This window comes from Giraffa tippelskirchi, chromosome 1 (assembly GCF_054371585.1).
Source record: "Giraffa tippelskirchi isolate mGirTip1 chromosome 1, T2T-mGirTip1v1.2.pri, whole genome shotgun sequence".
NCBI classification, from domain to species: domain Eukaryota; kingdom Metazoa; phylum Chordata; class Mammalia; order Artiodactyla; family Giraffidae; genus Giraffa; species Giraffa tippelskirchi.
This window is the reverse complement of record NC_137275.1, coordinates 179,346,937-179,370,656: the sequence shown is the minus strand read 5'-3', so window position 1 is coordinate 179,370,656 and position 23,720 is coordinate 179,346,937. Positions and strand designations below refer to the sequence as shown.

Genomic DNA, 23,720 nt, shown 5'->3' with positions numbered 1-23,720 from the left:
CAGTCGTGTCCGACTCTTCGAGACCCCATGGACCGTAGCCCACCAGGCTCCTCAGTCCATGGGATTTTCCAGGCAAGAGTACTGGAGTGGGGTGCCATTGCCTTCTCCTCAACCTGCTCCAGAGTCTCCTTAATAACGGTGAGGATAACATCTGTCCAGACAGCCCATCTAGGCCTAGAACCCACCAAGCTCCTTCAGACCTCCAGGCCTTTGCATCTGCTGTTCCCTCTGCCTGGAAGCTTGCTACATCCCTGGCTCTATTCTAATATAGCAACACATTTAATCCTCAAAGCAACCCTACCAAGTAGGATTATTACCCCCAGTTTATAGATGAAGAAACCCAGAAGACTATATAACCTGACCATGGAATATATTTAGTTGCCGGGGGCCAGGACTCCAGGCAGTGTGGCCCCAGGGTCTGTACACTTCTACACAAAGTTACCCCACCTCTTCCAGAGCTGGGCTGCCTCCCTCAGTTTCAGGCATGACTGGCTCCCTCTCTTGCTACCTCTCCATGGCTCAGACAGGCCTTGCCTGCCCACCCTCAAATGGAGCACTCCACTATCCACCTTCTCTCCCATTACTCTGCTTATTTCCCTCCCAGACTTGAGCACCACCTACAATTATCTTATTTATGTATTTCTTTGTTTATTATGTTTGTCCAACTAGAATATACACTCCAGGAATGCAGGGATCTTGCCTTTTGTTCCAGTGTATTCCTGGGGCACCTAGAATAATTCTCTGGCACAGAGTAGATATTCTGTGAATAACTGTTGAAGGAACAAATGAAGGATAGTATTTTGGATGCTACATGGTGCTACCCAGGTATTGCAATGCTGTCCTTTATCCCCCTGTCCTCTTCTTCTTCCTTGGCTACTACAGATGCCCCTCCCTACACTAGGCAGATGAGAGCAGGCACCCAGTTACCAGTATATATGGACAAGGCTGATCTATTTATAACTGTGTCTGACGGTCAAGTCCCCCAGACCCGGGTCCTTGAGCACTAATGATAAGCTTGTGGGAGGCAGAGATTCCATCTTCCAATTTATCCCTCTGTAGCCTTCCACCACTGAACAGTACTTGCAGGTCACTGGCTGCTGTTGATGTCAGTTATGGTCCGAGCAACTGCCAAAGAACAAAAAGCCCCCACACCTTGAATAAGGAGGCATCTTGAATACAAATCACACCGTCACAAGAACTCCGTCCTGGTGGAGAGGTTCTAACACAATGAAAAGTGAAAGTGAAAGTTGCTCAGTCGTGTCCAACTCTTTGCAACCCCATGGGCTATACAGTTCATGGAATTCTCCAGGCCAGAATACTAGAGTGAGTAGCTTTTCCCTTCTCCAAGGGATCTGCCCAACCCACAGATTGAATCCAGGTCTCCCACATTGCAGGCGGATTCTTTACCAACTGAGCTATTAGGGAAGCCCTCTAACACAATATAGATTGCTAAAACAAAAGTACTATTTACACACTCCAACATTTAGGGAACTTGCCTATGAATATGCTATTAAAAGGAACTAACTTATCAAACACTCATTGTATGCCAACACTCTGTTAGACACTTTTACACACAAGACCTCATTTAACCCTGTGAGTCTGGAATTATTATTATTCCCCTTTGACAAAGGAGAAAAGTGAGGCTCAGAGGTCCAACATCCCCAAACCGGTGTGGACTGCAGCCCAGGGTCAGTGCCTTCTGAATCACTTTCCACTGTCCTCCGCTCTGAGGTGTTCCGTCCTCTCTTGTGCTTCCACCAGACTTGCTGTTCTTCATCTGGGCCCTGTGCTTTCCTACCTGTGTACCTTTGCTCATTCTAGTTCTGTGATCTAAAGTGGTCTTTTCACTTTTCACCACCTGGTGAATCCTCTTCTTCCTTCCACTTCCCATGGTGCACATGTCCCCAGTCTCCCCAGTTAGAATTCACTCCCCATGGCATTCCCAGAGGTCCCAGGGTTTAGCACCCAGAATGCCCTGTGGTATTTCTCTTTATTTCTCACTAAAATCTGAGCTCCTTGAGGGTAGAGCCCATCAGTATTTTACCTCTTTGTTTCCTCCTGAATGAGTTGAGAAAGTTCTTGCTGAACCACTGAAAAATGAAGAGAGGAAAGACTGGTGGGACTGGAAGGCATCTGAGAGAGCGAAGGCTCTGAACAAATTAGCTTCAATTACAGAGTATTGTTCAGGAACGGCAAATTTATGATTTATGTAGCACAATTCTGCCATTTTCCTGCTCCAGTCCCAAAACACACTCTCATTAGTCCTCTGATTTCATAAAGCTTGAAACTTAAAACCGGGAAGTCTAGGAAGGAAATCAAATAATAAAATCACTTCCATAAGAATCCTTTCATAGTAATGGATTTCACCCACACACTGGGGAGTCACTAATTGCAGCACAAGCAGGAGATGGGGGGCGGGAGGTGTTGGTAAGAGACTGGGCAAAGGACAAAGTTCAAAAGCTAGGATGTCACAGTTAACCACCTTGGGTTTGTTCTGCTGTGGATGCACCAGAATTCACCTGTCCTGGAAAATATGCACTTGCCTAACTGTTAGCCTCTCCAATCACAGCTATGTTGAACATCCACCAAAGGATATCTGGTCTATACGTGATTTTAAATTGTCTTGATTGGAAAACATCTCAGGTTGTGGCTTTAGACTAGAAACTAGGAGATGCTGGCCTCTATGTTAGGACCCTTAGATCAGTGCATTATATTTTCCCCACATAACTATTTGAGGTTTTTACTAAAATAACCAACTCACAAACAGAAATGCTTCCTGATCTATAAGCCACTTTGAAAACAAATCATTATGCCATTAAATATTTTATGATGGTCCAAAGCTTTGAAGGGGGAAAGGTGAGCATTTACCAATCCTTACCATGTCTATTTCAGGACTCGAAACAAACTGCCAGTGTCTCCTTTATTTTCTAAACGCCCGTTTGCAAGTGCTGCGTGGATTCCTGGTGAAATAGTCCCTCCCCAAATACAGAGACCGGGAGATTTCGCTTCACCAGGTTTACAGCCGAAGGATCTCAACGATCAGCTAGTGCACTCAACACCCGCCCCCACCTTTTTATAGGCGGCAAAACTGGTAGGGGGTACTTGCCCAAGGCCACATGGTCAGTGGATGGCAGAGCAGCCACCAGGAGCCAGGGCCCCAACTCCCCGCCCTGGGAGCATCCGCTATTTCCAAAGGCTGACTCAACACTCCTCCTAAAGCTCAGCCAGAGCTGCTGCAGGTTAGCAACTTGACCCCTGAGATTGACTTCTGTAAGGTCCCAACATTTCTCTCCACCCCCAAGGAGCTGTGGAGCTGAGACACTCAGGGGTGCCCCGCGACTCACAAAGTGGCAATAAAGCAAGACGCTTCAGGTGATCGCCCCCGGCGAACCCTTCCCGGTCCAGGTGTGGCCGTAGAGATCGGGTAGAGCAAGTTGGTCTGAGGTCACTCAGAAAGTTAGCCGCTGGCCGTGGCCGCACTTGAATCCAGGTTGCCCGGTTTGCCGCTCTTTTGCACTATGCCATGCAGATCTCGAAAACTTAAGCAATACACTGATACTGTGTAAAGATTTAACCACCGCAGGCCCTGAGCGAGACCGGGACGCGCGCCCCCCGCCGGGAGTGGGGGCTCTAGGACTGGAGGTGGGCGCGGGTCACCAGGGGCCGGTGGTGCAAGCGGAGCGCACGGCGGAGGGCGGCGCGGAGAAAGCCGCGGGGGCGGGCAGTCTGTAGCTCCCGGAGGCGCAGGCCCGGGGCGTAGGGACCAGCAGTCCCCCCCAAAACTTTGCGGCGCCGGGACCTTGCCCTTACCTGCAAGGAAGCGCCGCCCGCGCGGACGCGGACCTGGCGGGCTGACGCTCTCGGCTAGGGGCGGCCCCGCCCGGCGGCGGCACGGACGCGGGCAAGGCTCGGCCGGCGGCTCGACTCGGGCTCGGCTCGGGCTCCGCCTCCCGCGCCGCGGCTGCAGCCGGAGGCGGGGGGGCGCACGGCCGGGCCGCGCCCGCCCGCGCCGTCTGGCCGCGGCAGGTGCTGAGGCTGCAGCTGCGGGGCTGCCAGCTGCCGGCGCCGCGACCCCCGCCCCGGGGGAGGAGCCCTGCGCGCCGCCTCCGCGGGCCCGGGAGGTCCCGGCCCGCCGCAGTGGGCGGTCCCGCTCCCACCCGGGCCCTGCCTCCGCCGGCCTTGGCCAGCTCCTGCCTGGGCGCGCAGCGTCCGCCGGGTACCCACGGGGAGACTGAGGCCGGCAGAGGAAGGGGCTCCCAGGCTCACCAGGACCGGCGGCGGTGCAGCCAGAACTAGAACCCAGAAGAGTCACGATCCCCTTTTCACTCCTCCCTTCCCCAGGCTCTTTTACTCCAAGGCCTTTTGAAGAGCTCCAGCTACACGGGACTCTAGGGACACAGATGATCCCGAATGTCCCCCACACCACCACCACAGACACGCGCGCGCGCGCACACACACACACTCACACACACACACACACACACACACACACGCCCTCGGGCTGAGGGGAGGTAGAATGGGGTGGGTCCACACTTGGCGTTATGGACCACCTCCCCTGCCTCTACAAACTCCTTGGTCTCTGGGATGCTGGTTCCTCTGATCTCTCCAGCCATTCCTTCCTAGTCTTCTTGAGGGCTCTTCAAACCCAAAGCCCTGAAATGTTGGGGTGCCCTCAGGACTCTGCATTCAGCCCTCTTCTGACTCCCTGGCCACCCAGCCACTCTACTGGCTCCAGTCCTACCGCTTCTCTATCCATCCTACCCATTTGCAGGATGGATACTCAGAACTCTTTCTTGCGGAAATATCTACTCAGCACCTACTAGGTCCCTGTACTGTGTTAGACACCGGAGATTCAGCCTCGAACAAAACACAGTTCCTACTCTCACAGAATGTACTGCCTGGCAGACTGCTAATACAGCGCAGTTCCTGTAACCACAGTGTGATCCTCAGGGGCCACGGGGGCATGGCAGCCTGCATTGGCTGAAGGAAGAGCGCCTCCTGGAGAAGATGCCCTCCAAAAAGAAACCTGAAAGGCCAAGGGGGTTGCCAGTGAAAGGTACCAGTGTGGAGAGAGCCTTCCAGACATAGACCATAGAAACAAAGATCCTAGCGTTAGAGAGAGCCCAGTGGGGAGGCGCAGGAGCCCAGGGCTGAAGCAGCAAAGTCAGCAGGGACCATGCTGGGAGTTTTGAGTAGGGAAGGGGCATGTTAGAAGGGGCATCAGGTTGGCATGTTAGATCATTTTGGTGGTGGAATGGAGCACAAATATAAGTTTGAAAGTGTGTCCTTCACCCTTGCCACACACACACTCAAAAACACCCAGCAGCATTGCAGTAGCTGGACCTGGAGCCCACCTGGCCTGGATGAAGAAAGGCCCTTCAGCACCGACCCCCTCTCATGGTTCATTCCCAAATCCAGGCCTCTATCCAAAAACTCTCTCCTGAGAGGCTCTATCTTTAAAATGTGTCCTAGGTACCTCCAGCCCTTCACTCTTTGGGGTCTCCTTCCCTGGCCCATCTCCACACTAGTTAGAATGTACAGAGTTCTGCCCCCACCATCAGCACCATTAGGGAAAGTGGACAAAAATCGAAAATTTTGAAGCCACGGTGGAAATAAAATCAGCTGCTAAAAAGTTAAATTCGTACCTCTCCATATTATTACTTATAACTGAGTGTGAATCTACAATTATCTCTAAAGTTTAAGCTTTAACATTATGTGTTGTAGATAAAAATAACCAAATTACTCTCCCTAATGTAGATTAAAGAGAGTACAAATTTTGCCCATGGAATTTTGTCCTGTTCCTCTCAATGTCCTAGCTGCCCATACCAGAAGTGTCTGCAGCTTCAGGTGCTTTATGTATATCTGTATAAACAATTTCACCTTTGAACCCTGGGTTCCCACTGCCATTCTGATACCTCATCCCCCTTCAGCCTTCCTGGTCTGCCTGTTGCTTAAATACCAAAGTTGCTTGTGTCCCCTCTTGGTCCCTATTCTCTCTTCACCCTCACTGAGAACTTCCATCCACTGCAATTCTATTCTTCAACTGAGATCTTCTGTGCTCCAAACCCAGAGACACAACTGGCTGCTACAACTCCTGAATGCCCCTCAGGTACCCAAGTCTCAACAGAGCCAAAACCAAATTCACATCTTTCCCCTACTGCATTGCTTCCATATCTCAACTGGTGGTGGGACTTAAGCCAGAAACCAAAGGAACATTCTAGACTCTTCCATCTTCCTGGCCCTCATATCCTACTAGTCACTAAGTCCAGTTAACTCCGTCTCCATAACATCTCTCATACACATCATCTCTTTATCCTGCTGCCCTTGCCTTAGTTGGAGCCTCATCATTTCTTAGTGAAGCACAGCTGCCACATGCTGCCAGTGACCTTTCTAAACCATAAATCTGATGTCACTCTCCTGCTGAAGATACCTCCATTTTTCCTTCTTGGCCTGGTGATAAAGCTCTAGTTCCTTAGCATGACATGAAATCCCCAGCGATCCAACCCATTACTGCTGCAGCCCCATCCCCACCTCACCCCGACCTGCACACCAAAGACCTCATGTTCCTAGGGCAATCATATTTTACAATAGTAAAACAGCTATAACTTATTAATTTATTACTCTATGTCAGACACTGAGTTGAGTGCTTTACACACAATATCTCATATAATAAAAGGCATAGAACCCAGTGCTAAAACCGACAGTCGCAAGCCAAACCGCCTGAGTTCAAATCCCAAAGAAGCCACGTGTTATCCTGTGTCATGTTGGGAAAATTCCATAAGCTCTCAGCTCTAGATTCTTCCTCTGCAGGGGGGAACATAATAAGAATACCTGCAACCTAGGCATGTTCTAAAAAGAGTTATTAGAGATGAAACAGTAGCTAGCACTGTTAGTCATGCTTATAATCAGTATACGCAGCGAGGATTACTATGCTCCTTTTACAGTGAAGGAAACTGAGGCTCCAAGAAGGAACAGCACTTACCTACGATTTCATAGCTTTAAAGTAGCTGCACTGGGATTCACCCAGGATGCTACATCCCATACTGCAAAATACTTTGCATAAGCTACTGCCTCACTGGGGAGGCTTCCCTACTTCTCCGGGTTTACCACAGCCCTCCAAACCTTTCTTCCTCCTTTAAATCCTGGTCAAAAATCTCTTCTCTTCTCTGAGGTCCCCCCAGTCCCTTGTTTGTGCCTGGGCTGTGTTTGGTTTGGTCCTTGGCAAAAAAGCTATGACAAACCTAGACAGTGTGTTAAAGAGCAAAGACATCACTTTGCCAACAAAGGTCTGTATAGTCAAGGCTATGGTCTTTCCAGTAGTCATGTACAGATGTGAGAGTTGGACCATAAAGAAGGCTGAGTGTAAAAGAATTGATGCTTTTGAACTATGGTGCTAGAGAAGACTTGAGAGTCCCTTGGACAGCAAGGAGATCCAACCAGTCAATCTTAAAGGAAATCAACCCTGAATACTCCTTGGAAGGACTGATGGTGGAGCTGAAGCTCCAATACTTTGGCCACCTGATGTGACCAGCTGACTCATTGGAAAAGACTCTGATGCTGGGGAAGATTGAGGGCAAAAGGAGAAGAGGGTGACAGAGGATAAGATGGCAGGATGGCATCACTGATTCAATGGACATGAACTTGGGCAAACTCTGGGAGATGGTGAGGGACAGGGAAGGCTGGCATGCTTCAGTCTATGGGGTTATGAAGAGTTGGACACACTTGTTGAATGAACAACAAAAAGTGCTTGGTGTATTCTTTAAATAAAGTACCAGGCACACCTCACCACAATGGTTTATTTACATGTCTGTCTTCTTGAGACCTCTTAGAAAAAGACATTATCTTCTTTTTGTCTTCCTGATGGTGGTTGGTAGTGATTTAGTCGCTCAGTTGTGTCTGACTCTGTGACCTTGTGGACTGTAGACCCCCAGGCTCCTCTGTCCACGTGATTCTCCAGGCAAGGATATTGGAGTGGGTTGCCATTCCCTTCTCCAGGGGATCTTCCCAACCCAGGGGTTGAACCCGGGTCACCTGCATTGCAGGCAGATTCTTTGCCAACTCAGCCACCAGGGAAGCATTTGTCTTCCTAGAACTCCATAGATATTTGTTGAATGAATGAATAAATCAGTGAATAAAATACATATTAGATTCTCAGAAGAGTTTTACCCTAACAGCTGTCATTTCAATAATGACAGCTCTGTTTAATCTCTGTTTTTGTCATTCTGAGGTCATTTTTGGTGACAGGATAACATTTAATGATCCAATATTATTATAGTGCAAGCTATGGCAAGGCAAGGCTTCCCTGATAGCTCAGTTGGTAAAGAATCTGCCTGCAATACGGGAGACCTGGGTTCGATCCCTGGGTTGGGAAGATCTCCTGGAGAAGGCAAAGGCTACCCACTCCAGTATTCTGGCCTGGAGTATAGTCCATGGGGTTGCAAAGATTTGGACACCACTGAGCAGCTTTCACTTTCACTTTCATGGCAAGACTGAAATTTCTCAAATTGCTATTTGGTCGTGTCTTGTCCCTCTCAGATGTCTCTTCTTTTTTTAGTGACACGATGTAATAACCCATAATAAGAAGCTGTGTAGCATCCTAATGAGACTTCCTGACTAAAGCATCTGAGGTTTGAATTTATTTCCCATAAGTACCATTTCAGCTAAAAGTTTGCTTTCTCTGTGGCATGAATGTGCCGCTTGTTATCTGTTAAGAGCCCATACCTTCCCCTTATCTGTATTACTCTCCTTTGCATTCAAACACTTTGGAAAGCTGACTTAATAGTAAGTTTTCCTATACAGTTTCCTTCTTAGAATGCCTAACTCTTCCTGACTTTATATCTCTTGTTCCCAAAATAGAATCGTTTACTGCTTCAAGTTTCAGCTTTACTGTCTGCAGTGATATAGGATGAGTTTCTGCTCTTCATCAGAATGATCAAATTCCACAGAATTAAGAAAAAAACAACCTGACCCTGTCATTTTGTATGGAGCAGTGTTTTAAAATGAGATGTTAGAAGCACTACTTTTATATACCAGACAAGTAAACTGGCTATTTAATGTCTTTGTATCAAATTAATGAAAAGCAGTGCAGGTGGAGAAAAGAAAGCTGGTCTGGGAAATAGAAAAAAAAAAGGGGAGAGTTCTAGCTCTGTTCTGCCACTTGCTCAAATGCCCTCACTCTTCAGGCTGCAGAAGAAAGGAGGAGAAGACATAATGACCGGCAAGGTCTCTTTTAGATCTAAAATGACGTAGTTCCTTAATGAGCCTCTAAGTGGTCATTCATTCAGCATTGTTGAGTGCCCTCCTAGCAACTCATGCCTTTTGAAGTGTAGTGATTCATACATAAATCCAGACTGGATAGGTAATGGAACGGTTTGGTTAAGACAGTATTATTACACTACATAAACTGGTGACATGTTTTTAATATTCAAGCTCTAGTTAACAGTGAACTATAATGAAGATAGTGTCACTGAGATTTTACTGAGCCAAGACTCATGGACAGTTGGAATACTGCAGCAGGACCATTAGGAACATCCATACCAGCATTTGTGGTCAGCTGCTTATAGAAAAGCTGTGCCCTGCAGGTCTAGAACCTACTTCTGTACTTAAACTTGCCATGTAGCTACAGGAAAGTTACACTACCTCTCTGGGCTCTTCTGTAAAAGGAGGGAATGATATCTTGTGACAAACAACGTCTCTTGAGCCCTAAACCAAATGATCCTTTGAGTTTAAGGAAGTTAAATATTGTTAAGTCGAAAGAGAGGTTCTGCTGTTGTCTGCAGAAGAAACCAGGTATTTATCATGTGGATTATATTACCTCTTGAGGACAAGTAAATTCTTGCCCTACAGAGAAAAACAATGGCATAAAAACAACATGTTCTTGCTTCTAAAATTCTAGGACACAGAGGCGGACATTCACTGCTCACGTTTTAAAAACGAATTGTCCAGTTCATCGTAAAATATCAAGAATAGAAAGTTAAGCCAGAACGTCCATTGTCTGTGTGTTAGCAAAGAGAGATCAGTCTCCCAGTACTTTCCAAATCTTACATGATCACCTGTCATAGTCATTCTCCCAAAGATGATCTATTTTTCCTTCTTGGGGAAGGGTCAGGGAGTGTGGAAAACCTTAGCTTTCATATAAGCCTTGCCTGCTTAAATTTATTTTCTTGTTCCTAATCATATTTTCTGCTCCTTGATAAAACTGGTATTCTAATCTGTTGTAATTCGATAGACTTAATGACTTGGTTGGAAACAGAGAAAAAGGACTTGGTTGGAAACCAAGGATGGGATATTTGCTTAGGGAATGGTTATCGCAATTAAAAACTATATACTCAAGATCTTTATATCTCCTGTCAGATGTTTTTATCTCATTCTTTAGATGATAAATCTTTCAGTGTTCTGAGGGACAGCTTTGAAAATATGAGTGGTTTTAGCATCTCTACTCTTTCCTTTTTAATCTCTTTTAAAAATTTTCTTTTCCTCTGCTGCTTCAGCTTTTGGAAGGTCAGCTCCTAAGAAGAAGGCATGTCCTTGAGGTTATGGCCAGTGTCTGGGGTGGCCCTACTCTGGTCTTGCCAATCATGTCTGCTGCAATTCCCACAGGCTTGATCCTGCTCTGATTCTACTGGGAGACTATGGCTTCACACCACTGCCCCAGGGACAGTTGTCACCATCACCCGTTTCTCCATCTCCTTTACCTTTTCATTGTACTTTACAGTTGATAAAGCACTAGACAGAGCAATCATCTCATTGTATTCTTTCAACAGTTCCTTGAATTACGGAAGACAAACATTATGACCCTCCTTTTACAGACAAAGAAACTAAGACAAACTTAGAGAAGTCAAATGATGTGTATGAGGTCACAGACCTGGTAAATGGGATTTGAGTTCAGGTTTTTCTAGGTAATATATCTCTATCCAGGGTAGGGGTGAGACAGGGAGATAACTGCAATAGAATTGCAATATGGGAAAAGTTCCTAAATAATTTTAGGATGACTATCTAAGGGAATTCTCTAAAGATGGGGGCTTGCACCCTACAGGTGACACTCTCTCTCTCAACCAGCTCTCTGTAGAAGTGACTCAAACTGTGAGACATATGTTGAATAGAGGGTAGGATGCTAGGGCCTAGAGCTGGGGCCTAAAGCAAACCTCACACATCCCTGGGAGACTGAGCCAGTGCAGGACTGGAGAAGGATGGTGCCTCTGCCACATTTTTTAAACCTACAGGGAGGACCGAGGCCCAGGAGCTGGGAAGTACTTGCTTCACAAGCACACCTGCCGCAAAGGCTTCCAATTCTAAAGCTACCTGAGAGGCCCAGCTGGGCCCAACTGAATGGGACCTCTTAGCAGTGAGAAAGGACTGTCCTTGCCCACTTCCTGCACAAAGCCCTGAGTGAATTCTACTGGGCCTTGCTTCCATAGAGGGGAATGTCACAAGTAGGTCAAACTACCCCTCCCAGGGCCACTACTAGCTTATACAGCATCTTCATGTGAGTTACAAAAAGGCATCACCTTCAGATGCTTTTGTGCAAATGAGGAAGTAATGTTTCCTTCTTTCAGGCAGGTGTAGCTCCACACCAGGGTAAACAGCTCAGCAAGTGGATTTTAGCTCCTAATATTCTCTCAACCAGGTACCCTTGCGTGGCAAACAATTGACACATTAACAGAAGCCCAATCCTTCCCCATTCATACTGGGAGTGTCTGAAGATTCCAGGAACCTTTCCCACATCACCTCAGCCTGGTGGACCAGCCGACCAGCCTTGTTCACCACCAGGTCACTGGAGAAATAGCAATCTTTCTTCCTTTTCACAATTGTTCAGCTGTTGCTACCCAAGAGGCCACAAGAGCCTGACCTGCCCAGGAGCTGGTATGAGTAGCCAGGGCAGATCAGAGATCAGTTAAGGCAGCAGTCCTCAACCTTTTTGGAACCAGGGATTGATTTTGTGGAAGACAGTTTTTCCATGGACCAGGAATAGGGGAGAAGGTTTTGGGATGAGTCAAGCACATTACATTTATTGTGCAATTTATTTCTAATCTAACGTCATTGCTGATCTGACAGGAGGTACCAGTCCACAGACCTGAGGTAGGGGGCTTAATCACTTATAGGAGAAAGACCAAGGTAGATAACTAAAAGAGAGGACTCATATTCAGACAGATTTAAAATAAGACAAAATAAGCTTTGAAAATAAGATTTTTAAGAGGATTTAAGTAGAGATTAATGAGCTGTTCTGCTTCCCTGGTGGCTCAGAGGGTAAAGCGTTTGCCTGAAATGCAGGAGACCCGAGTTCGATCCCTGGGTGGGAAAGATCCCCTGGAGAAGGAAATGGCAACCCACTCCAGTATTCTTGCCTGGAGAATCCCACGGATGGAGGAGCCTGGTAGGCTACACTTCACGGGGTCGCAAAGAGTCGGACACGACTGAGCGACTTCTCTTCTCTCTCTTTCTCTAAGTAGAGATTGGGGGAAAGTGATAAGAATGAGTAAAAATGGTTTTGGGAAGTAAAAAAAAAATTCAAATTTGAACATTTCAGTTGTGGAAGCAAAGAATAGAATGAACACCACTGAAAATTGATTTAATGGTCTGAAAGATTAAAAGGGAGAACAATCCCACAGAACCAATCCAAAAATACAAAAAAATGGAAATGTGAGGGAAATTTTTTTTTTTAAAAAGTGGATCAAGTATGTAGGAGTCATGCAAATAACAGGAGTACCAATTAGAGCAAAAATAAGAAAAGAACAATGCAACAGACAAAGAAGTAATAGGAGAATTTTATAATCTATAATTTCAGAAAATTGGAATTTTATAATTTCAGAAAATGGAATTTTCAGGTAGAAAAGACTCATTAAATGATACACAGTAGTAATTTAAATTACGCACCTAGAAATTCCAGTTCTGGACAAGATGGAGGTGATACATTTTTCCCTATTCCTCCTAAACCCTTAACGTATAAAACAAACATAAGAAAATTCTGAATGACAGAGAAAGCAGACCAGCCAGGGACCTCAGGACTCAATGAACAACGTGACAATGAATTCCCTAGATTTTCTTTTTGCCTCCTATACATCCCAGACTGAGTACTAGAGAAGCCCACAGCTAAGAAATGCCAGGAGGGACAGACAAAAAGAGCCTCAAGGAAAGTCTGATCTTCATTGTCAAAGGAATGGGAAAGAGCAGCCTAACAAGACAGAAGCCTTGGAACTTCCCCAGTGGTCCAGTGGCTAAGGCTCTGTGCTCCCAATGCAGGGGTGCCCAGGTTTGACCCCTGGTCAGGAAACTAGATCCCACGTATCACAGCTAAAGATCCCGCATGCTGCATCAAAGATCCTCCACGCCACAATTAAGACCTGGCACAGCCAAATAAATAAATATTTTAAAAAAAGAAGGTTTTGTGATAACACCAACCCGTTTCAGACAAACACTCTAGAAAAAAAATGACACACACCACTCCTATTCTCCCACCTGTGGTCAGTAGAGGCTAAGTGGGGAACTTGGACTTCCACCCCTGCCCACGGGTAATGAGGCAGTGTTCCCTTTCCCCACTAACACAGTGTCAGCTTGCTAAAACAGAAGATGCAGAATCTAGAACATGATACCTAAAACGTCCAAAATACAATTTTTAAAAATCATTCATCACACCAAAATCAGAAAAATTGCACCTTGAATGAGAAAAAGACAATCAACAGATGTCAAAATGTACAAACTACAGATTTTGGAATTATCTGACAATGATTTTAAAACAGCCATCATAAAAATTCTTCAACAAGCACTTCTGAATTCTATTGAAACAAGTGAAACTATAGAAACTATCAGCAAAGAAATAGATGTTATAAAAAATAACTAAATAACGTATAACTGGAAAATAAAAGGAGTGAAAAACTCACTGGATAGGCTCAACAGCAAAGCAGGGATAACAGAGGATAAAATTCAGTGGTCTTGGGGCAGATTAATAGAATTTAACCAAGCTGAACAACAGAGTGAAACAGCCTGGGGGGGAAATGAAAGAACAAAGTTAAACTAAAATTCATACCATCATGGTCCCAGGAAAGGAGAGAGAGAGAAGGGGAGGGAGGGACTAAAAAAATAGTTGAAGAAATAATCTCTGAGAATTCCCCAAATTGGCAAAAGGCTTAAGCTTAGATTAAAGAAGCTGCACAAACTCCAGAAGGGATAAGCTCAAAGAAACTTAAAGAAATCCACAGACAGACTTAAGTCCTAAGATTTCAATAATTATCAAGCATTGTAATTATACTTCTAAAAACTGAAGACAAAAAAAAGAGTCTTGACAGTGGAAAGAAATGACACATGACTTAGAGAGGAATACCAATTCAAATGATAACAGAATTCTTACTTGAAATCATGAAGACTAGAAAGAAGTGGTGCAATGTTTTTCAAGTGCTGAATGAAAATGGCTGTCAACTCAGAATTCTGTATTCAGTCAAAAAAAAAAATCCTTCGGGAATGAAGGTGAAGAAAAACCAATATAACTCGTGAACAATAGATCCACCTAAAAGAATGACTACAGGAAATTCTTCAAACAGAAAGGAAATGATAAAAGAAGAAAACTAGGAATATCAGCAGTGAAGAAAGAATAACAGAAAAGGTAAAAATATTGGTTAATATAATAGATTATTGCTTTCCTCAAGTTTTTAGATTTATATTTGGTGGGAGCAAAAAATATAATATTGCTAGATGTCCTCAGTATATATAGAGGTAATATTTAAGACAATTATATAGGGAGAGGAGGCTTCCCTGGTGGCTCAGCTAGTAAAGAACCCGCCTGCAATGCAGGAAACATGAGTTCAATCCCTGGGTTGGGAAGATCCCCTAGAGAAAGGAACAGTCACCCACTCCAGTATTCTGGCCTGGAGACGCACAGAGTCGGACACAAATGAACGACTTTCATTTCACATATTGGGAGAGAGGTTAAACAAAGGGACCTAAACGCACATTTTACTTGAAGTGGTAAAATGTCAACACCAATAGACTGTGAAAAGTTGGGTATGTATCAGTTCAGTTCAGTTCAGTCAGTCATGGCCGACTCTGCAACCCCATGAACCTCAGCACGCCAGGCTTCTCTGTCCATCACCAACTCCCGGAGTTTACCCAAACCCACGTCCATTGAGTCGATGATGCCATCCAACCACCTCATCCTCTGTTGTCCCCTTCTCCTCCTGCCCTCCAATCTTTCCCAGCATCAGAGTCTTTTCAAATGAGTTAGCTCTTGCTCTTCACATCAGGTGGCCAAAGTATTGGAGTTTCCGCTTCAACATCAGTCCTTCCAATGAACACTCAGGACTGATCTCCTTTAGGATGGACTGGTTGGGTCTCCTTGCAGTCCAAGGGACTCTCAAGAGTCTTCTCCAACACCACAGTTCAAAAGCATCAATTCTTCTGCTCTCAGCTTTCTTTATAGTCCAACTCTCACATCCATACATGACCACTGGAAAAACCATAGCCTTGACTAGACGGACCTTTGTTGACAAAGCAATGTCTCTGCTTTTTAATATGCTGTGTAGGTTGGTCATAACTTTCCTTCCAAGGAGTAAGCGTCCTTTAATTTCATGGCTGCAATCACCATCTGCAGTGATTTTGGAGCCCCCCAAAATAAAGTCAGCCACTGTTTCCACTGTTTCCTCGTCTATTTGCCATGAAGTGATAGGACCGGATGCCATGATCTTAGTTTTCTGAATGTTGAGCTTTAAGCCAACTTTTTCACTCTCCTCTTTCACTTTCATCAAGAGGCTCGTTAGTTCTTCTTCACTTTCTGCCATAAGGAGGGTGTCATCTGCACATCTGAAGTTATTGATATTTCTCCCAGCAATCTTGATTCCAGCTTGTGCTTCTTCCAGCCCAGCGTTTCTCATGATGTACTCTGTATATAAGTTAAATAAGCAGGGTGACAACATACAGCCTTGACGTGCTCCTTTTCCTATTTGGAACCAGTCTGTTGTTCCATGTCCAGTTCTAACTGTTGCTTCCTGACCTGCATACAGGTTTCTCAAGAGGTAGGTAAGGTGGTCTGGTATTCCCATTTCTTGAAGAATCTTCCAGTTTGTTGTGATCCATACAGTCAAAGGCTTTGGCATAGTCACTAAAGCAGAAAGAGATGTTTTTCTGGAACTCTCTTGCTTTTCCAATGATCCAGTGGATGTTGGCAATTTGATCTCTGGTTCCTCTGCCTTTTTAAAACCAGCTTGAACATCTGGAAGTTCACGGTTCACGTACTGTTGAAGCCTGGCTTGGAGAATTTTGAGCACGACTTTACTAGCGTGTGAGATGAGTGCAATTGTGCAGTAGTTTGAGCATGCTTTGACATTGCCTTTCTTTGGGATTGGAATGAAAACTGACCTTTTCCAGTCCTGTGGCCACTGCTGAGTTTTCCAAATTTGCTGACATATTGGGTATGTAGAGTTTAATTTTAATACTTTATCAACAACTGAAATCTATACAAAACTATACTAAAAAAAAAAATCTACATATAAATCAAATTGAAATTCTTAAAAATGCCCAAGTAGGGCCTCCTTGGTGGCTCAGTGGTAAAGAATTTGCCTGCCAATGCAGGAGACACAGGTTCGATCCCTGATCTCGGAGGATCCCACATGCCATGGGGTAACTAGCCCATGTACTACAACTATTGAACCTGTGTTCTAGAGCCCAGAAGCTGCAATTAGTGAGCCCGTTTGCCACAGCTACTGAAGCCTACAGGCTCTAGAGCCTGTGCTCCACAACAAGAGCCACTGCAATGAGAAGCCAGTGCACTGCAACTAGAGAGTGATCCCCATTTGCCACTACTAGAGAAAAAAAAAAAAAGCCTGAGCAGCAACAAAGACCCAGCACAGCCAAAAATAAATAAAGAAATAACTAAATAAAATTTTTTTTTAATGCCCAATAATTCACAGGGAGGCAGAAAGAAGAAAAGATAAATGAAAATGGGGAATAAACAGGAAATAAATAATAAATGTCAGACTTAAGTCTTTACATTTCAGTAATTACATTAGAAGTAAGTTGTCTAAAATACACCAGTTAACAGAGATTGACAGAATGGATTTTGCAGGTCCTGGTAAATTTTCTGAACTTCAAGAATAAATTATAAATGTCATAAGCTTCTGGACAATGTGAATAGCTTATTTATGAAGGAAAGAGAACCCTCCAAAATTATTCTGTGGACCCTACAAAATTGTTAAAATTTATTTAAACTAATACTTGTTAGTCACAGTTCTAAGTGATTCATGTTATCTCATTTTAACATAATTCTACAAGATTTATATTATTAATTAGTACCTTTATTTTGTAGATGAGAAAACTAAAGCTAACTTTTCCCAGGTCACTTAATTAGTATGTGGCAGAGCTTAGATTCAAACCCAAGGAGTTTAATGAAAGAATCTAAAGAATAAGTACAAGTTAGCTACTGGGGGAAGGAGAGAGAAGATAGAGCTCGTAGACAGAGCTATGAGAAGGTTCTGAGGTCGGAAGGAAAACCTATGATATGCAAGGTGTTTTAAATATAATATTAATCAATCACAAAGCTCCAATAAGCAGATATTAGGGTGTCTGTTTTGCAGACGAAGAGACGCAGCAAGGTTAAGTAACTTGCTCAAAATCCAGCTAGTAGGCAATGAAGACAGAATTTAAATCTGGGTCAGTGACCATTCTCTATTCAGTCAACAAACTAGAAAGGCTCTTGGAACCTATTTCCCATGATGATTGTCTTTGTCACCTGAATAGTTTTCCTGCAGGAACTCAGCAATTAAAACCTTAAAGAGAAAGGGATCTATCTGTCCTACCTTTCTGGATAATTTTGGTCAAAGCTGCTTTGGGTCTGAGTGCCTTATCTATAAAAGAGAGAATCGGGCTACATTAGCTTTTTTCTATCTTTGGTGGAGGGGAGACAGTGGAATCCTTTATTCAATGCAAAACCTATTAAACAGAGCCCAGTGTGGAAGACAGGTAAAGGCAGAGCGAACCTGACTGAAGGGTTGGTGCTAGACTAGACCCTCTTCAGTTAGTCGCTCAGCAGTATCCTACTCTTCGTGACCCCCCGGACTGTAGCCTGCCAGGCTCCTCTGTCCATGGAATTCTTCAGGCAAGAATACTAGAGTGGGTCGCCATGCCCTTCTCCAGAGGATCTTCCTGACCTAGGGATCAAACCAGGGTCTCCTGCACTGCAGGCAGATTCTTTACCATCTGAGCAACCAGTGAAGCCCTCAGTTAAAACACTCCTTTACAACCTAAATTCTGGAAAGGGTGCATGCTCCAGGCACTTAGAGGCACTCTCTTCCATTTTTAGTCCAGGATGGGAAGAAAGATGGATGATCTAGATTTTCTTAAAAACAAGGCTTTATTCACATTTTGTTACTATGTACTGTGTACTGTAACATTGTGTTTCAGTCTGATTTGAGTCTCAGGGAGGTTCTGGGAAGGATGTGTGCTGGAGTCAGATGAGGCTTGAATTCCAGCTTCTGTCCCTTGTGAGTTTTATGTCCTTGGACAACTAATGTAACCTTTCAGTTTTTCTCATCATAGCAAGGAGATAATGCTGACCTTGAAGGGTGTTGTGAGGACTAAATTAAATAATAAGGACAAAGTATATAGCATATGATCAGGGGTGTTGTAGACATTTGATAAAGGCAACTATTATTATGCACATTGAAACTCCCAGATCTGAATACTTTGTCTGCTGTGGAGCTTGTGTCTGTCTTTTTTTTTTTCCTTTTTGATGAAGATTTTTTGATACAAAAAGAGACAATACTTTTTGCAAAGGAATGCTGAAGGTATCGTAAATTTAAGGTGGTGAATTATGAGAAACTGTGTACTTGTTAACGACACTGAAGATATGGTGTATTTTCATAATCTGGACTCTGCATAATGACTGCTATACATGCTACTTAGCTTGAAATTCAACAGCAAGAGCATTCATAAAATAATCCACAAAATAATAATAATATTGATTAAAACATTCATTTTTTTCAAAAATAAAACATGACTTTATGAGCCTAGAATTGACAGGATAACCTGACTTTACAGATTTTCTGTCTTATGCATCATCATGTAGCTGGGGGCACGGCCTGACATCCCAGAGCCTAGGAAATCTAGGAGTGTGTTTTAATAGAGGCTAAAGTCATGGCAGATTTCCTATAATGGACCATGAATTCCTGCTATTTCCCATGGAACTTAATGGGAGAACATTTCAGAAGCATATGGTACTTTGTCAACTGATACTAATGTGACCATTAGTATGGCTCCAGAGGGAATTTCAGTCTATGCTCAGAGAATGAACACTTGGGGAACAGAAATAGCTACTTATAGCCCTGCCTTCCCCACAACTCTGTCCTCTGTTCAGCTTCCCCCTCTTCTTTCAGCCCTACCTAAAAAAGATGCATAATAGTGGCATGTCATTAGTGGTATCTGCACTACCCACGCTTGAACCATAATCCCTTAAGGCACACCACCTTGATATCCTTCAGACCCCTTATGCAGGCAGTATCTCATTTGACTCTCACAGTACTCCTCTAAGCTATGTATTGTTATTCCATTTCATAGACAAGGAAAACAGAAGCTCACAACATTTAAACTATTTGCTTGGAGGTCAGAGATAAGTGGCAGAGCTAAAGCATAGTCCAACGTAATAGCCCAAAACCATGCTGAATATGCAGAAGTATTGACTTGACCTGACTGGATTCTGTGAATTGCTCACCTGAATCAGATGCGGCCCAAACTTAGTATATGCAAATATATTTATTTATTCAATTAACATCGACTGGGAGCCTTTGAGGGTGCTAGGTGAGGGGAAGTAATGTCCTGGGGAAGTGCAAGGGCCCTAGAGTCATTCAGGACAAGAATGTACAGACATCCTGGCCTCAGTAAGTGCTCATTAAGTGCTAGTCATTATTAGTGAGAGACATTATGGAGCATGGCGAGATGCATCAGACATAGTCTTGACACTCAAAAAGCTCTAAAATTTAAATAAAATATATCATTATTTGAAAAAATAAAAGAACTGGAACTCTATCTTGCTTCCTATATCTTACTCTTTATTCCTAGATAAAATCCAAATGAACTGCCCTGCAGATGCCGGACTTGCCGGCACCACGGGTGCGGCCGCCCTGCTGCACCCGTGCCATTGGGGCAGAGAGGAAGCGGCTATTTCTACGCTCAGTGCTCAGAACCGTGGGCGCTAAGAATGGTTTGTAGCCGGACATCACCGAGAGCTGCCGAGGGAGCCCCTTGTTCCCCGCGCGCGGGAGAGAAGGCTGGGGAGGACTGGGTGAGTAGACAGGCACGCGGCAAGCTTGAGTCCAGTGGGACTGACCAGGAGAGGGTCTACTGGAAACGATGCTTCTGGCAGTCCGTGTGGCAAGGACTTTTTAGGAGTCCTTGAGCAGCTATGACGTGCGACCCTGGCCGAGGGCTGCTGAGCTGGTGTCCCGCGCCACCTGGCTCACGAGTGCTCGTGCCCTGAGTCCCTCTGAAGGGAAGGCCAGAGGATCCGATTGACAGCACTGTTGCAGAAAGACAGGGTTTGAGAGGATTCGCTGATTAGATTCCATCTCAAAAAAAAAAAAATCCAAATGAATCAAATGTTTAAATGATGAAACCATAAAAGCATTAGAAGAAAATACAGGAAAGCTTGTGAACGTTAAATAGAAGATGAATAGATATTATTACATAAAAATAAAAAATCTTGCATAAGAGGGGAAGGGGAAACCTTATAAGCATACTCAAAAGATAAATGAAAAATTAGGAAAAATATCTGTAATACATGTGCCAAACATGGGGATAATATCCTTATTATATATTTTTTCTAAAAATCAATAATAAAAAGACCAACAACCCAGTAGAAAAATAAGCAAAATATAGGAATAGATAATTTATGATAAAGCAATCATAAATGACCCTAACATTGATAGAAATACTCAACCTCACTCATAAGAGAAATTCAAATAAAGGTAACATTGAAATGTCATGTGTTACCTATCATAAAGTCAAGATCAAAATTTTTCATAATATACTGTGTTGTTGAATGTGGAGAAACAAACTTATATATTATTGGTGGAAAAATGCTGCTGATGCTGATGCTTAGTCGCTTCAGTCATGTCTGACTTTGTGCAACCCTATGGACTGTAGCCCACTAGGCTCCTCTGTCCATGGGATTCTCCAGGCAAGAATACTGGAGTGGGTTGCCAAGCCCTCCTTCAGGGGATCTTCTCAACCCAGGGATCGAACCCAGGTCTCCTGCATTGCAGGCAGATTCTTTATTGCTGAGCTACCAGGGAAGCCCTGGTGGAAGTATAAATTCATACAATTTCTGTGAAGGACAATTTGGCAATATCTATGAAAATTTTAATATACATCAAAACATTTTAAACAACCTAAATGTCCATCATTAAAGGACAGGTGAGTTATGGCACATCCATTTAATCGAATAATGTGTAACAGTAAAAAAAAAAAAAAAAAAGCTCTTTGTACCACTGAGAATGGTTTTCATGATGTATTAATTTTTTAAAAGCAAGGCACAGAACCATGAATATAATGTGGTACCATATGTATACAAAAAAGGAAGGAAATGTTTCTTTAAGAATAGATATGAAACTGATAACACTGGTTAACTCAGGGAATAGAACTAGAAGGCTGAAGACAGAAATGAAAGTTGAACTTTCTATATATACCCTTTGAATCTTATGAATTTTGAACTGTGTAATGGTATTAAATATTTTTAAGTTTTAGTACTGAAAAAAATCTTTTAACTCAGGAATTCCAATTCTAGAAACTAATTCTATAGGTATATTTACATATGTGTTCCATACATACAAAATATTCTCTGCAGTGTATTATATAATGGCCAAAGATTGGAGACATCCTAAATGCTTGGAGGAGGGCTTAATAAATTATAATATAGTCATACAAAAAGTTGCATGCATTCATTAAAAAAATAAGGAAAAAATAAGTTGGTAGCACTGTATGGACTGATAGAGAATAATCTTAGTTTTGAATGAAAAAAGACTGTGTAGACTAATCCGTATTATCTGCTTATGGTTTGCTTATATATATATAGACTATTTGTGGAAGAATATATGAGAAATTCCTGGGGAGGGGGACTGAGTGACTGAAATGCAGACATGGGAAGACAACTCCCTTTTCATTGTATATCCCTTTGTAGTTTATGAATGCTTTATGATGGCAAATATGACCTAATCAACAAAAAATGCTCAAACATATGTTTAAAAATAGGGGAGTGTCTCTACTGAGTTGAATCTTGCCTCTCTGTGGGTTCTGGCCTGTTGACTCAGATTCTGTCATTAGAGTCATTACCCCTCTCCTACTAGTCTCTTTTGAGATATCTGGACACTCTGAGTCTTCACTTCCCTGGTCAAACTCCCCCAGAGTCCCAAACTGTTTGTTTTATGAGAGGTCCTTCTTCATCCTATTCTCATCTTTGGACTCTCTGAGGTCCCAGGGTTTCTTGAAAAGAACATCATCCCAAATCAGGCTCTGCTCTTCACACAATGTAGTAGGCCAATAATTTTGTAGATTACAAAATGGATACCCCATTACTTTTAAAAGTGTATTTGCATTGATTGGGTTTCCCTTGTGGCTCAACTGGTAAAGAATCCGCCTGTAATGTGGGAGAGCTGGGTTCGGCCCCTGGGTTGAAAAGATCCCCCGGAGAAGGGAAAGGCTACCCACTCCAGTATTCTGGCCTAGAAAATTCCATGGACTGTATAGTCCATGGGGTTGCAAAGAGTCGGACACGACTGAGCGAATTTCACTTTTACTTTACTTAATTATAAGTGAAGCTTAAATGTGTTTTCATGGGCTTCCCAGGTGGTGCTAGTGGTAAAGAATCCACCTGCCTATGCAGGAGACACAGGAGATGCGGGTTTGATCCCCAGATCTGAAAGATCCCCTGCAGGAGGAAATGGCAACCCACTTCAGTATTCTTGCCTGGAGAATCCCATGGACAGAGAAGCCCAGTAGGCTACCATCCATGGGGTCGCAGGGTCAGACACAACTGAGTACACACACCTTAAATGCTTTTTCATGCATTTATCATTATTTAATCAATAGTTATTAGTTTAAGTTTGTGGTCTTGGGTCCTATTTAAATATTCCTCATATTTCAGAAGAGTTGTATCAAGTGCCTGCCTAATATTATTGCTGTCAGAACTTAAGTTCATCAGGCAACATTTTGATTATTAATACTGTGCTTTTATATAAGCACCCTCACCCAGCACTTGCTTCTCCCATGGAGCAGCAGTGGGAAACAAAAGGGGTCTAAATAACTGTTCATATATTTAAAAATATGGACTTCAGTTGCCTTCTGTTACCTTCCATGAGACTAATTGAGCCTAAAAAGACCCTGGTATGGAATATCAGTGTTACAGAAAAAGGAATTCACATGTTTAGTAGTGAGTGCTCTCTGTAGTGGAGAAGGAAATGGCAACCCACTCCAGCGTTCTTGCCTGGAGAATCCCAGGGACGGCAGAGCCTGGTGGGCTGCCGTCTATGGGTCACACAGAGTCGGATACGACTGAAGCGACTTAGCAGCAGCGGCAGCAGCTCTCTGTAGTAATCAAAATAATTGCTTTATATGGTAATACAAAGGCAAGGAAGGATTCTTCCTATTTCACTGTATGCATGTTAGACCAAGCTAGGAGGCAAGAGGTATATGCCTGGCCCTGGGCTGGGAGATGGAATGCTGTATTATATTCCTCGATCAGTCTCTAA

At 43.7% G+C, this 23,720-nt stretch overlaps 1 protein-coding gene and 1 non-coding gene across 8 annotated transcripts in view; one reads left to right on the top strand and one right to left on the bottom strand.

Annotated features, from left to right (window-relative positions):
* Positions 1-23,720, bottom strand: part of FRMPD1 (FERM and PDZ domain containing 1) — a 165,756-nt gene that overhangs the window by 100,571 nt on the left and 41,465 nt on the right. For 2 of the 7 annotated variants that reach the window (XM_081510638.1, XM_081510664.1), the window contains exon 1: positions 3,811-4,159. The exons of 2 other annotated variants lie outside the window; for them this stretch is intronic. The gene's annotated coding sequence lies outside the window, so the exon portion shown is untranslated. Of the gene's footprint in view, positions 1-2,878; positions 3,212-3,344; positions 4,160-23,720 lie in introns of those variants that run through there. 3 more of the 7 variants (XM_081510646.1, XM_081510680.1, XM_081510655.1) reach the window with 3 other exon arrangements.
* Positions 20,064-20,197, top strand: LOC145521849 (small nucleolar RNA SNORA43). The gene has a single exon (XR_014065743.1). It is a non-coding gene; the product is annotated as a small nucleolar RNA SNORA43 (small nucleolar RNA).